Raw genomic sequence first — 13949 nt, forward strand, 5'->3', positions numbered from 1 at the left:
AATAGTTCAATACATGCATGCATGCATCACAAAGAATAATAAAGTAACATGAAGCATGAGACATTTTTGTATGAAGAAAGAAGTACTTGAATGGTGCATGCTTCTTCATGCCACCAAATGAAATCTCCTAAAATGTAAGATAAAGAAGTGTCGTTCGAACCATAATTCTCCTTGGGTGCTAGCTTCTATATATATAAAAAAATTTCGAATCCAAAAATAGATAGTCCAAGACAGAACATAACAGAAGACCTTCACTTAGCAAAGATGATGAAATTATTCTTTGCAGCCATTTGTTTTACTCAACTGATCAGTTTCAGTAGTTGCCTCTTGCATCGCAGCCAATTTCCTCTAATGTTTCTTTTTGGAACTCCAACGTCTGCTTATCAGGTAATTAAGAAAACACTCCAACCAGCCACATATGGTTTAAAAATTCTTCTTCTCTCTCTCTTTGTTTTATTTTATTTTCTTTTTTCGTTTTGCAAGGGTTTTTGATATTTCTCATAGCTTGTTTCTTTCTTTTATGTTTTTTGGGGACTTCTCTTGAATCAATTCATTTCTTCTTTGGTTGATCCACATAGTTTGTTTTCCTTTGTCATTCAATGAAAATAAGGCTATAAAGACGTCCTCATAATGAGAACATTGAACCCTCGGGAAGCTCAGTTGGTAAGGATCAATACCTCATAATTAAGGGTTCACAAGTTCTTACAAAAATGTGCTTTTGTTGGGTGGTAGTCAAGTTTACTTTCACATTAGTTGTTCAAGTTATTTTTTACCCAGAAAATCTTGTTGTAACTAAGGTTGGTTACAACAAGACTGTAACCTTACATTTTGGCCTCTTGTCTTATTCTTAAAAGTTATTTTAATCAAGGACTGATGTTCTCTGTGCCGCAGCACAGCCTGCGCCCAAACACATGGGTCTGCCATTCAGGGGATAGGGTAGTCATTTCACCCACCCCCATGTGTCTGGGCGCAGCCTGCACCCCTGGCACAGAGACCATTTGGCCTTTAATCAAAGGTAAAAAAAAAAAAAGTTTTCAAAATAAGTTGAAAATGATTTATCATTATGCCATTTCCAAAAGTTGTCATTATTCATATGAAATGATGAGATTAACCTACATTAAATAACTTATGGGAACAAGACAAAGGGCAAAAAAGTAAGGTTACAACTTCTTAGTTCACCTACATGGTGACAACAAGATGCACCCCTTTTTAACCTTTATATTCCCACTCTCAAAACCATAGTCCCAAAATTTGATAAGCAGTATTTGTATGGGTACCAATGCTACAAATGGTACATTTACTTAAAAAGGATTTGGAGTATGATTTACTTGATACACTAATAATATTGAACTTCTTATCATATGTTGGATGGATCCATGTTATGTTATAAAGAACCACAACCATTTAATGGGTCAATTTTCATTAAAAAAAGAGCATATTTTAATGGTTAAAAATGCACCGAGAGTTGGAAAATTGCAAAATTTCTAGTAATATCCATTATTATATATTAGAGAATGGAGAAAGTTTTCCTGCACCGTAGATACATCTAGGTCATAAAATTTTTACCGCTATAATATAGAGTCTATAATACTCTTTATTGTCTTATTAGAGATTACTTATATATATATATAAATGTAGAAACTCAAAAGTCATGGCAAATCTTTTCATACCAAAAATACCCTTCAACAATATCAATAAGCCCAAAAAAATACCCTTCATTAATTATTAATTATTGATTGTTATAATTTTCAACTAAATTAAATTCTTCCCTCCATTAATAAACCCCCCCTTAATGTTACATTAATTATTCTTTTATAAAAATTAATGGACCAATCGTTTCCGTACTCAGTTTTCTCACGTTTTTTCAGATAAATTCAATAAGAGATAATTATTAATTAGAAATTAGAAATTATAAAGAGAGAATAAAATAATCCAATTTTTCGTTGAACATTGTATAAAACCCCACTTTCCAATGTATAAAATAATCCAATCTTATCTTATCAAAAAAAAAAATTATAATATTATCCATTATTCCTTGAACAATCGATAAACCCCAATTTTGAAAATACCCTTCATTAATTATTAATTATTAATTGTTATAATTTTTAGCTAAATTAACTTCTTCCTCCATTAATAAACCCCCCTCAATGTTACATTAATTATTCTTTTATAAAAATTAAGGGACCAATCGTTTTCCTACTCAGTTTTCTCATGTTTTTTCAGATAGATTCAATAAGAGATAATTATTATTAATTATTAATTAGAAATTAGAAATTAGAAAAAGAGAGTAAAATAATCCCATTTTCTCGTTGAACAATTTATAAAACCCCACTTTCCAATGTATAAAATAATCCCATCTTATCTTACAAAAAAAAAATTTACAATGTTACCCATTATTCTTTGAACAATCGATAAACTCCCCCTCAATTAATTATTATAATTTTCAGCTAAATTCAATTCTTCCTCCATTAATAGCATCTTATCTTAAAAAAATATTACAATATTATCCATGATAAACCCCCCCTCAATGTTGCATTAATTATTCTTTTATAAAAATTAAGGTACCATTCGTTTCACTACTTAGTTTTCTCACGATTTTAAAGCTAAATTCAATTCTTCCGCCATTAATAACATCTTATCTTAAAAAATATATATATATATATATATATATATATTACAATATTATCCATGATAAACTCCACCATTATTATTTTAAGCTAGAATTATAGTTTAAATACTGCTCAATGTCTTTACTAAAACACAATTAAAAATGTAAATATTATAAAATGAAAAGAAGTTTTAAAGAAATAAAAGAAAAAATTGATTATTTTAATATTTGTTTATATAAACAAATTTATTATTTAAGTAAAACATCTAAAATGTTGGGTGTTCAATTCGGGGATTCATACATGAAAAAAAGCAAACACGTGCATTTGCACGTGCAACTTTACTAGTATATATCATACTATTATATAAAAGCACGTTGTGGCAAATCTTTTAGTTAACTATTCTACCTTTCATTTTATCAAAAATTTCATTCTTCAATTCTTAATCTTTATGTCATTCTTTCTTATAATTTCATAATCTTAGGTACCCTTAGAATTAATTATTATTATTTTTAATTAGTGGCAAATCTTTCATTTACCTATTGTACCTTTCAGTCTTATCTAAAATTCCATTCTTCAAATATTAATCTTTATGTCATTCTTTCTTATAAATTCTTAATCTTAGGTACCCTTAGTATTAATGACTGTTTGTAATTAAAATTAATTAATATTAATAATATTTATTATTTTTTAAAACAAATCTCTCCAATTCTCTCCGTAAAATTAAATTTATCAAAAGTAAATCGGTTAACAATTATGGAGAGAAAATCTCTCCAATTCTTTCTCATAAAATTAAGGCAATAAAAAAAAAACCCTTAATTAAATAAGGTAGATATTCATTCTCTCTATCTCTTTTGCTTGCTATTTTTTTATTTTATTTATTTTTTTAAATACTTCTTTATTCTCAACCATATCTCCCCTCTCTCTCTCTATTTGAATCCACAAAATCTCAAAACGTTTCTTGCTATTTTTTTTTTTAAATATCTTTGTTTATTCTCAATGATCTCGTTCTCTCTCTCTCCAATTTCTTAGCAAATACCGATATTGATTCCTAGCTGATCCCGTATTAGTGGGTTGGTACTGACAAGGGTGAAAATGTAAAAAAAAAATCTAATTCTTGAACAAAAAAAAAGGGTAAACCTAACCTATAGATTGATTTAGATCGGTATCGGCTGAGACCAATACCGATTCCTGGTCGATCTTGTATCGGTGGGTCAGTATAGACAAAAGTAAAAATATATTTTAAAAAAAAAACTAATTCTTAAAACAAAAATAGGGTAACCTAACCAATGCAGTCCGATAAATACGGTCCCTGATCGGTATCAGTGGAGATGGAGATCGATACCTGATGAGCACATTTATGTGCGAAATCTTAGGGCCATAAAGCATGCATTTTTATACTTGAAACGGAGCTACTCGAGGTTTTTGTTTGTGTTTTTAGGTTTTAGGTGCATTCTTGTGAAAATGGAGCAAATGATACTAAGAAGCCATTTTTAATCTGTTTAGTGGTGTTTGGCAGTAGCCGAAAGTGCCCAGGAGTTGAGAAAATAAAGTTTGGATTGAGCACTGAAAGAATCACGCCAATTAGTCAAATTTGAATGTGAGTACAGTGGGCCCCTTAGCATAATTTTGAGGTGTTAATAATATGGATGTGTAGCCCGTCGAGTCAGCTTCGTAACGGTTCAAACAGAATTTGATTCCGAGTTGAAACGAAGAAGTTACGGCCGTTTCCGTAACGACGCGCGAAAATGGCATGCAACTATTTTCAATTTTTATGATAGGGGTTTGTTCATAATTATCGAAAATCAGCTGTGGACAAAGTAAAGCGAAAGTTTGGATTTGAGGGGCCATATTGCAATTATTAGAATTTATCTTTTTTGTTAGCCGAAAGATTCCATTTGGAAGGCTTTGGAGCAGTCCAACTTCAACTTGAGATATCTTGGGCTCCCAAATTCCAAATTGGACAAAATTTTGATCTATTTTGTGTGATTTTTTGCAAGGAATGTAATAGTGAGGCCTATATAAGCACCCCATGCTCCAAGTTTTTTGGAGGACAGAATAGGTATTTTATTTATTGTGAGTAGAATCCTAGTCATCACTCTCTCTCTCCTCCAACTTTTCAAGGGGCATTACAGGAATTTTACTTTGGATAGATTTCTTTTGAAAAATATTCTCTCATCCATGGAAGGTTGAAAAGTGAACGATGCCTTGATCACATGACTTGGAGAAGACTCCTGCAAAGAAAATGAAGAACAAGAATAGAATTAGAAAGTCATTTTTTGGAAAATAGAAGGTTTTTGTAGCTAAGATTTTTATCTCTTCTTCTTTCTATTTTTTCTCTTTTTTTCTTGGGATTCAAGTAATGTAAAGGAGGAAAAAGAAGAGAATATTCTCTTCTCTTAGGGAATATTTCTCTTACCTCTTCACTCTTCTCCCTTCTCTCCTTCCCCCTATAAATACCCCTTGCCCTTTGGGTTATAACTAATTAAATTTTAGTTAGTTCTAGTTCAATTTCAGTTCAATTTTTAGTCAATTTTAGTTCAATTATTAGTGAAATTTTCTCTTCTTCTCCTTTTAATTTTTGGGTTTCTAAGTTTCTAGTTTGATTTATGAGCTTAGTTTAATGATTGTAATCGGTTTAATTCATGCTTTAATTTATTTATGTCTTCAATATGATTGTAATCCTTTAATTCTAGTTAAATTTTAAAGTTTTCTAGTCTAAGTTCCTAAGTTGATGACAAGACTTGGAGATTTGGAAGAGGAAGCCATGGTAGGATTATTCTAGTATTCAAGCTTCATCAATTACATTCATGCAAAGCTTAATTAATTCATACACTTTCAACTTTGGTAGAAAGGAGTATCAAGTTCTTATTTTTATTTTTATGTTCTTCTTCTTCTTAGCCCCTTAATTCTTCTAGTTTCTAATTTCTTCTTCTTATTCTCTACCTCTTTCTTCTTCTATTAATTTTATTTTATTAGTATTCTCATCTCCATTAATCCCTCCACTCTATTAGGAATTTTCATTCTCCATTATTTTTATTTTTATTTTCATTTTTTATCTCTCTAATTCAATCATGCTTTTAGGATTTTATTTTTTATTACTATTATCATTATACATTATGTTAGGATTTTAATTTAATTATTTTTATTTTTATTTTAGATTTGGTAGCGCCATTTCAAGTGTGGTAGAAGCAAGCAATTTCAGTCCGATTCAAGCACCTTCGGGTTTTACCTCTCTAATCTCTTAGTTCCATTCTCCCTCTCTCATCTCTTAGCCTTATAATTCTTTTTTTTCTTTTTTTTATGTGATTGTGATGTGTGGCTGCGATATATTCCTTCCAATCGGCATTAGTATTGATAGGTTAGATGCTTATGTGTTAGGGTGCCAATTCAATTCGTTCGATACGTAATTTCGCTAGATGCTTGTGAGTTAGGATGCGTTAATGTAATTATCATTAGTTTAGTTCAACACTTTAATTTGGTTCACTTTGCATTGCTTTAAAGTAAGTAAAATAGAGTGGCGTACATCTCCTTGAGTTCGACCTGTAGCTATGATTGATCCGTACGCTTGTGGTTAATTATTTCTTGCAAACAATATCGATTCTTGGGCGATTCCGTATTGGTGGATCGATATAGACAATGAAAAAAATGTAAAAAAAAACATCTAATTTTTTTTAAAGAAAACAGGGGTAAACCTAACCGATCCCAACCAACACGGATCGATGAGATTACCCTATTTTCTTTCCAAAAAATTATTATTTTTTAAATATTTTTACCCTTGTCCGTACTAATCTATCGATATGGGATTGGCCAGGAATCGGTATCGATCTTAGTAGATACCGATCCGTGCCGGTCGGGATCCGTTAGGTTTACCCCAGTTATCTTTTTAAAAAAAAATTATTTTCTTACCCTTGTTCATACCGATCCACCGATACAAGATCAGCTAGGAATCGATACCGATCTCCATCTCCACCGATACCAGTCCGGAACGATATGTATCGGATTGCATCAGTTAGGTTACCCAATTTTCTTCCAAAAAAAAACTTTTTTTTAATATATTTATACCCTTGTTTGTACTAACCCACCGATGCGGGATCGGTCAGGAGTTGGTATTGGTCTCAGTCAATACCGATCCAAATTGATCTGTCGGTTAGGTTTACATTTTTTTGTTCATAAATTAAAATTTTTTTGTACATTTTTACTAGATCGATTTAGATCGGTATCGACTGAGACCAATACTGATTCCTGGTCGATCTTGTATCGGTGGGTCAGTATAGACAAAGATAAAAATATATTTAAAAAAAAAATTAATTTTTTGGAAGAAAATAAGGTAACCTAAACCGATGTAGTCCAATAAATACGGTCCCCGATCGGTATTGGTGGAGATGGAGATCAATACTGATTCCTGGCCGATCCCATATCGGTGGATCGATACGGACAATGAAAAAAATGTAAAATTTTTTTTTTATTTTTTAAAGAAAACAGGGGTAAACCTAACTGATCCCGACCAACACGGATCGGTCTGCATTGGTTAGATTACCCTATTTTCTTCTAAAAAATTATTATTTTTAAATAATTATACCCTTGTCTGTACTAATCCATCGATATGGGATCAGTTAGGTTTATCACTGTTTTCTTTTTTTTTTAAATTATATTTTTACCCTTGTCTGTATCGATCCACCGATACAGGATCGGCCAGGAATTGATACCGATCTCCATCTCCATGGGATCGGTTAGGTTTATCACTGTTTTCTTTTTTTTTTAAAATTATATTTTTACCCTTGTCTGTATCGATCCACCGATACAGGATCGGCCAGGAATCAATACCGATCTCCATCTCCATCGATACCGGTCTGAAACGATTTGTTTCAGTAAATTAATATATTGTAACTTAAGTTAGTAAAATATAAAATATAACAACTGTTTTCAATTTTGCTTTAAGGATTCTAACATATACTAATTTGCAGAATAAATTTTATTATATTAGAGGAATAATCTCAAAAGTTGAAACTGAAAAACTATGGTACAACGCGTGCACAATTGTAGCAAAAAGATACAAATTAAAGGAGCAAAAGCAACATGCGAAAAATGTGCAAAAGATGATACAGAGTATACACAAAAGTAAGATTCCAATTTACCAATAAATCAATACAACAAATATTTATTTTAATAGTATTTTAAATTAACAATTATTTCACATTCATAGATACTTGGTAAAATTCAGGGTCTCAGATGACACAGAAACAATAATTGTGATAATATTTAATGATATTGAAACAATTATCGGATTATCAGTAGTTGAATATGCAAAATCAACAGAAAAGGTAAACAAATTGTATTAACTTTTTAAAATAAATTTATTAAAGTAAATAAATAAATTACTACACTTAAATATATATCTAATGTTTATTTTCTATTTTGTAGCACAAAGAGTCTTTAAAATCTTCCGTATCCTAAATATACTGTTTCTATTTCAAAATTGATGACAGGAACAATTCAAGTAGAACATCCAAAAAAATTGTTGCAGATACACTCAAGAAAAAAAATGCGAAAAAAAGGAAGTCATTGAATTAGAAGACAATAAAGATCAAAAGAAGAAGAAGATAAAAACTGAAAAGGAATATATTTGGAAAGCTAAAAGGCATAGCTACAAGGAGTGTATTTAGAAGTTATTTAAGGATTAATGATAATGAACAATGTAAATATTAACGATAGTAGCGTTTTAAGATTATTAATCTTAAATTTTACTTCAATTTCTTTTTTTAGGGAATGATTTTAACTTAAAAATGAAGCTAACAATAGAATCACAATAACAAAAGATCAAGAGTTTTATTATTTTTTTATTTCATTTTAAGCATCTTTCTTTGAAAACAATATTTAAAATTTAAATATGGATCTTAATTAACTAAACTATAATAAAATGTGGCATTATACAAATTACTAAAAAACAAAACAGGATACAACAACCACTACATCAACAACACAACTATATTTTCATTTAAAAATCAACGATAGTGTAAAGAAAAGTATATCATGATTCTGTAAGTTAGGCTCACTAATATATCTACTTAGATTCCATGTATGGTCACACGTGCACCTTTACTAGTATATATATATATATATATATATATTACTTTTGTATAACTTGCAACAACATGGTGAATTTTATGTAGTTCCTAACCTTAATGCATGTTAATAACCCTTCTATTAATGCTTTGCAATGAGATTACATGTGTAGAAAGAATAATTGAAGCTAACTAGACACTGTATTACCATGGATTAGTAACAATATAAATTAATGTAACTTGGCCACATATAGGGAAGGCTTCCCATAAAACACACATCACCCACGTGGAAGTAATAGAAAGGCAAGGTCTTGGTTCACCGCATATCCAATTTTAGAGTCAAATGCAACCATATATATACCTCCATATATTGGGAATTTTTCTCAAGTTTTCATGCTTCTATTTATTTTTAAATATTTTTTAAAAGTTTTTATTTTCTACATGGCATACGGGTTAAACTGAATTGAAGAAGAATCGATTCAGTTTTGGGTTTTAAATAAGGAATTTGTTTCTCGATTTCAGTTTGATTTTAATTTCAAGGGTAAAATCGTTTGATTAGAATTGAACCAAATTTACTGTAAATTGTATTAGTAGTTTAGAGTTAAGGTTTGTGGGCTACCATAAAAATACTCCAAAAGCCCCTAGTACACAAAGGAAAGTTCTATGTGGAACAATCTTATTTACAGCTTGTTCAGATATGGTAAAGGGAAGAACCATTTAGATTTTCTAAGATAAAAACATAAAACATCATTAAATCACAAGCAAATCGGGACATTTGTTTAATATTCATCCTTATGAATCCAAGTGATTAAATATTCTTACCATATGAGTTTTCATAATCTTGTATATATGCTGACTAAGCTAATTGATTCTAATTTATTCTTTCCATTACACAAAGCAATATCTTAGGATGTGATTAGGCACTAATATGGGATGATTGATCCCTTGTATCATGTAATAATCTTGTATAAATTCAACCCTCATATCAATGGATAGATACACAACTTTCCATTCATCTTATCATTTTATGCCAATCTTCTATATGCTTTAACATGGTATCAGCCTAGCAAGATTCTAGGACCCTTGCTTCTCTTCTCCAATGGACGGCACCACCACTCCCCTCCCTATCGCCACCGCTGCCTCCACCATTTCACCCACCTCTCCTTATTTCTTCAACAGTTCCGATCAGCCGGGCACACCACTCGTCACCCTGCTACTTGATGGCGATAACTTTCCCACTTGGAATCGCTCCATGATCATGGCTCTTGAAGCTAAGAACAAACTCCAATTTCTTGATGGCTCCTTGCCCAAACTGGAACCAACTTCAGTCGATCTCTCTTCTTGGATTCGCCGCAATAGTATGCTTTGTTCTTGGATCGTTCACTCTACGATTCCAACTATTGCACACAGTATCCTTTGGTTCGACACTGCCCGTGATGCATGGCTCGACCTGCAGGCCCGCTTCTCTCAAAAGAATGCACCTCGGATTTTTGAGATCCAACACTCGATGTCCACTTTGCGCCAAGATCATGATTCCATCTCGGCCTACTACACCAAACTCAAGGGTCTCTGCGATGAGCTTTCTTCCTATCGCACCCTCCCATCATGTACTTGCGGCACCACTACCACCCTTCATGGCTTGTTTGAATCCGACTCTCTTATGTATTTCTTACAAGGCCTCAATGATTCTTACTCGGCTGTTCGAAGCCAGATTCTTTTGATGGATCCTCTTCCATAGGTTGCAAAGGCTTATTCCTTACTGTTGCAGGAGGAGTGCCAACACTCTCTTCACTCTACTCCTGCCCCGTAAACCGATTCTGTCACCCTTGCCGCCGGCTCTTCCAAATGGACCACTCAGCAATCGAAGCCATTTTATCACTGCACCTTTTGTGGCAAAGATGGGCACTCTGACAGCCACTACTTCAAGAAGCACGGGTATCTGGAGGGCCAAAATCCGTGCTCTACTCGTGGTAGCAATCCATGTCCTACTGCCCCTCTCATTGCCACGGTTTCATCTGCATCTACACCAACCGCGCCATCCTTGTCTGCTGATCAGGTCACTCAGTTATTGGCCTTGATTAATGTTGGTAACCCTCATCCTCTTGCCTCTCTTGCGGGTAAGTTTTGCTTGGCCTCTTCTTTCGGTTCCCCCCTTGGATCCTTAATTCCGGGGCAACCGATCATATTTCTTGCGACTTATCTCTATTCTCCAATATTTCTACCCCATCCCATGCATTACCTATAACTTTACCTAATGGCACCCAATCCCCTGTTACCCACATAGGCGACATTGTTTTAAGTCCTTCTTTGACTCTTAAACATGTGCTTTATGTTCCTACATTTAATTTGTTATCCATTCCTAAGCTCACTTCTCATATTTCATGTGCCATTATCTTTTCTGATTCTTCTTGTCTTTTTCAGGACCTATGCTCAAAGAGGACTATTGCGATGGGTAAATGTCGTGGTGATCTTTATTTCCTAGATCTTTTTCATCCATCCATTGTCGTTGCTGCTCGTTCGCTTTTTGATCTATGGCATTGCCGCCTTGGTCACCCGGGTTCTTCGGTTATTTCTTCTTTAAAACATTTGGACTCTACTATTTCTTTTCATAAAGATGATTTATGTACTGTTTGTCCATTGGCAAAATAGACCCGTTTACCATTTTCTACTAGTTCTATATCTACTATTGCTTGTTTTGATATGATTCATCTCGATGTTTGGGGACCATACTACACACCTTGTCGGGTGCCCGTTATTTTTTAACCATTGTAGATGACTTTTCTTGAAGCACATGGTTATTTCTCATGCAAACCAAGGATGAAGTTCCTAATTTAATTCAGAATTTTTTTTCCATGATAAAGACTCAATTTGGGGTACACATTAAGATTATTCGGTCTGACCAAGGAACCGAATTTTTTAACCATCCTACCCTTCGTTTTTTGCAACAGTTGGGGGTGATTCATCAGTCTAGTTGTGTTTCCACCCCCCAACAAAATGGTGTGGTGGAACGTAAGCACCAACATCTCCTGACTGTTACGCTTTCAAGGCCAAGTTACCCTTACAATTTTGGGGGGATTGTGTTCTCACTACCACTCACCTAATCAACCGCCTACCCACTAAATTTCTTAATGGTAAAACCCCATATGAGTTATTATTTGGAAAAAAACCCTCCTTTACACATCTTCGTGTTTTCGGGTGCCTTTGCTTTGCTCGTAACACCACCGTTCACCACAAGTTTGATAAACGGGCGTCCCCTTGCGTTTTCCTTGGCTACCCCTACTATGCACAGAAAGGGTATCGGGTTTATGATTTAACCACTAGAAAATTCCTTGTGTCTCATGATGTCACATTTCATGAGACAATTTTCCCATTTCAATCTATACCCGACGCCTCTCCCGCCCCTGTGCAACCCATTCCCATTTCCAATCATGATGATGACATGTTTTCGGTTCCCATTAATACACCCACCATAGAACCGGTTCTTGATGAACCCACCCCCTGCTGCCGATCCTTCCCTTGCCACAATTGGGCCAAACCCAGCCCCACCTGTCACCTCCTCTCGCCCACAGCGTACTAGGATGCCTCCCCCTCGTTTGAAGGATTACCATTGTGTGTTAACCCCTTCCCAATTGCCTTCTTCAGCATTGGTCCAAGGTACACTCCACCCTCTTCACAATTATTTACAATACTCTCGTTTTTCTTCCAATCATGTTGCTTTTCTAACCTCTTTTGCTAGCACTACTGAACCCACAACCTTTGCTGAGGCAATGAAGTTTCCGGAATGGCGTGATGCAATGCAGGCTGAGATTAAGGCCTTGACAGAGAATGAAACTTGGTCACTTGTTCCCTTACCACCTCACAAGAAACCCATTGGTTTGAAATGGATGTTTAAAATCAAGAGGCATTCTGATGGTACAATCGAACCGTATAAAGCCCGTCTTGTTGCCAAAGGTTACAACCAGGTGGAGGGCATTGATTATCATGACACTTTTGCCCTGATGGCAAAGCTTGTTACGGGTTGCACTCTAATTGCCCTGGCTTCTATCAAAGGTTGGTTCCTCCATCAAATGGATGTTCACAATGCGTTCCTCCATGGGGATTTAGCTGAGGACGTTTACATGACACCCCCTCCGGGTTATCACCGCAAGGGGGAGAATATTGTGTGTAAGCTTCAGAAATCCTTATATGGATTAAAGCAGGCTTCTCGCCAGTAGTTTTCCAAATTTTCAAGTAAGCTTATTGAATATGGATTCCAACAATCACAGACGGACCATTCCTTATTTGTTCTTCATCGACCCCATGGTTCTATATTTGTGGTGCTCTATGTGGACGACATTATTCTCACTGGGTCAGATTCAACCATGATTACTGAGGTCAAGAAATTCATGTTTCACAATTTTCATATCAAGGACCTTGGGCCCTTGAAATATCTTTTGGGGATTGAATTAGCCCGCTCCGCCAAGGGCATTTGCATCTCTTAGCGTAAATATGTCTTGGACATTTTAGCCGATGCAAGGCTTACTGGAGCACGCCCTGCCGAGACTCCTATGGAGCAAAATTTACGCCTCACTGACACATCGGGTGATTTATTGTCTGATCCGTTGCTTTATCGATGGCTTGTTGGGCGCTTGATATACCTTACGGCTACCCGCCCTGACATCACTCACACAGTGAACGTTCTAAATCAGTTCATGCACCAACCTCGTCAGCCTCATCTAGATGTGGCTCATAGATTATTAAGGTACTTGAAGGCAACCCCAGGGCAAGGTATTTTGTATTCTGCTACATCCTCATTACAGCTACATGGCTATTGTGACTCTGACTGGGCCACTTGTTCACTTACGAGGTGCTCCATGATCGGTTATTGTATTCTTCTTGGTTCGAGTCCCATATCCTAGAAGACCAAGAAGCAGACCACCGTATCCCGCTCCTCTGCCGAGGCCGAATACAGGGCCATGGCCGTCACCACGTGCGAGCTGGTCTGGATCTCCTATCTGCTGAAAGACTTAGGAATTGTTACCCCTTTGCCAAAGCCATTATTTTATGACAATCAGGCAGCTCTTCACATTGCATCCAACCCTATTTTTTACGAACGAACCAAGCACATCGAGATCGACTGCCATGTTGTTCGTGAAAAACTTCAACAGGGGTTCCTACGGCCAACAAAGATTGCTAGCTCCGACCAATTAGTTGACCTCTTCACCAAGTCCCTCAGTCGTGAACCATTTCAGCATCTCAGTTCCAAGTTGGGCATTTGTGACCTGCACGCTCCAACTTG

General features: G+C 34.9%; 1 pseudogene; it reads left to right on the forward strand.

Moving 5' to 3' along the window:
- The first annotated feature begins 264 nt into the window (after positions 1-264).
- LOC122655129 overlaps positions 265-13949 on the forward strand; it is a 57850-nt pseudogene continuing 44165 nt past the window's right edge.

This window comes from Telopea speciosissima, chromosome 3 (genome assembly GCF_018873765.1).
Source record: "Telopea speciosissima isolate NSW1024214 ecotype Mountain lineage chromosome 3, Tspe_v1, whole genome shotgun sequence".
In the NCBI taxonomy this organism is placed as follows: Eukaryota; Viridiplantae; Streptophyta; class Magnoliopsida; order Proteales; family Proteaceae; genus Telopea; species Telopea speciosissima.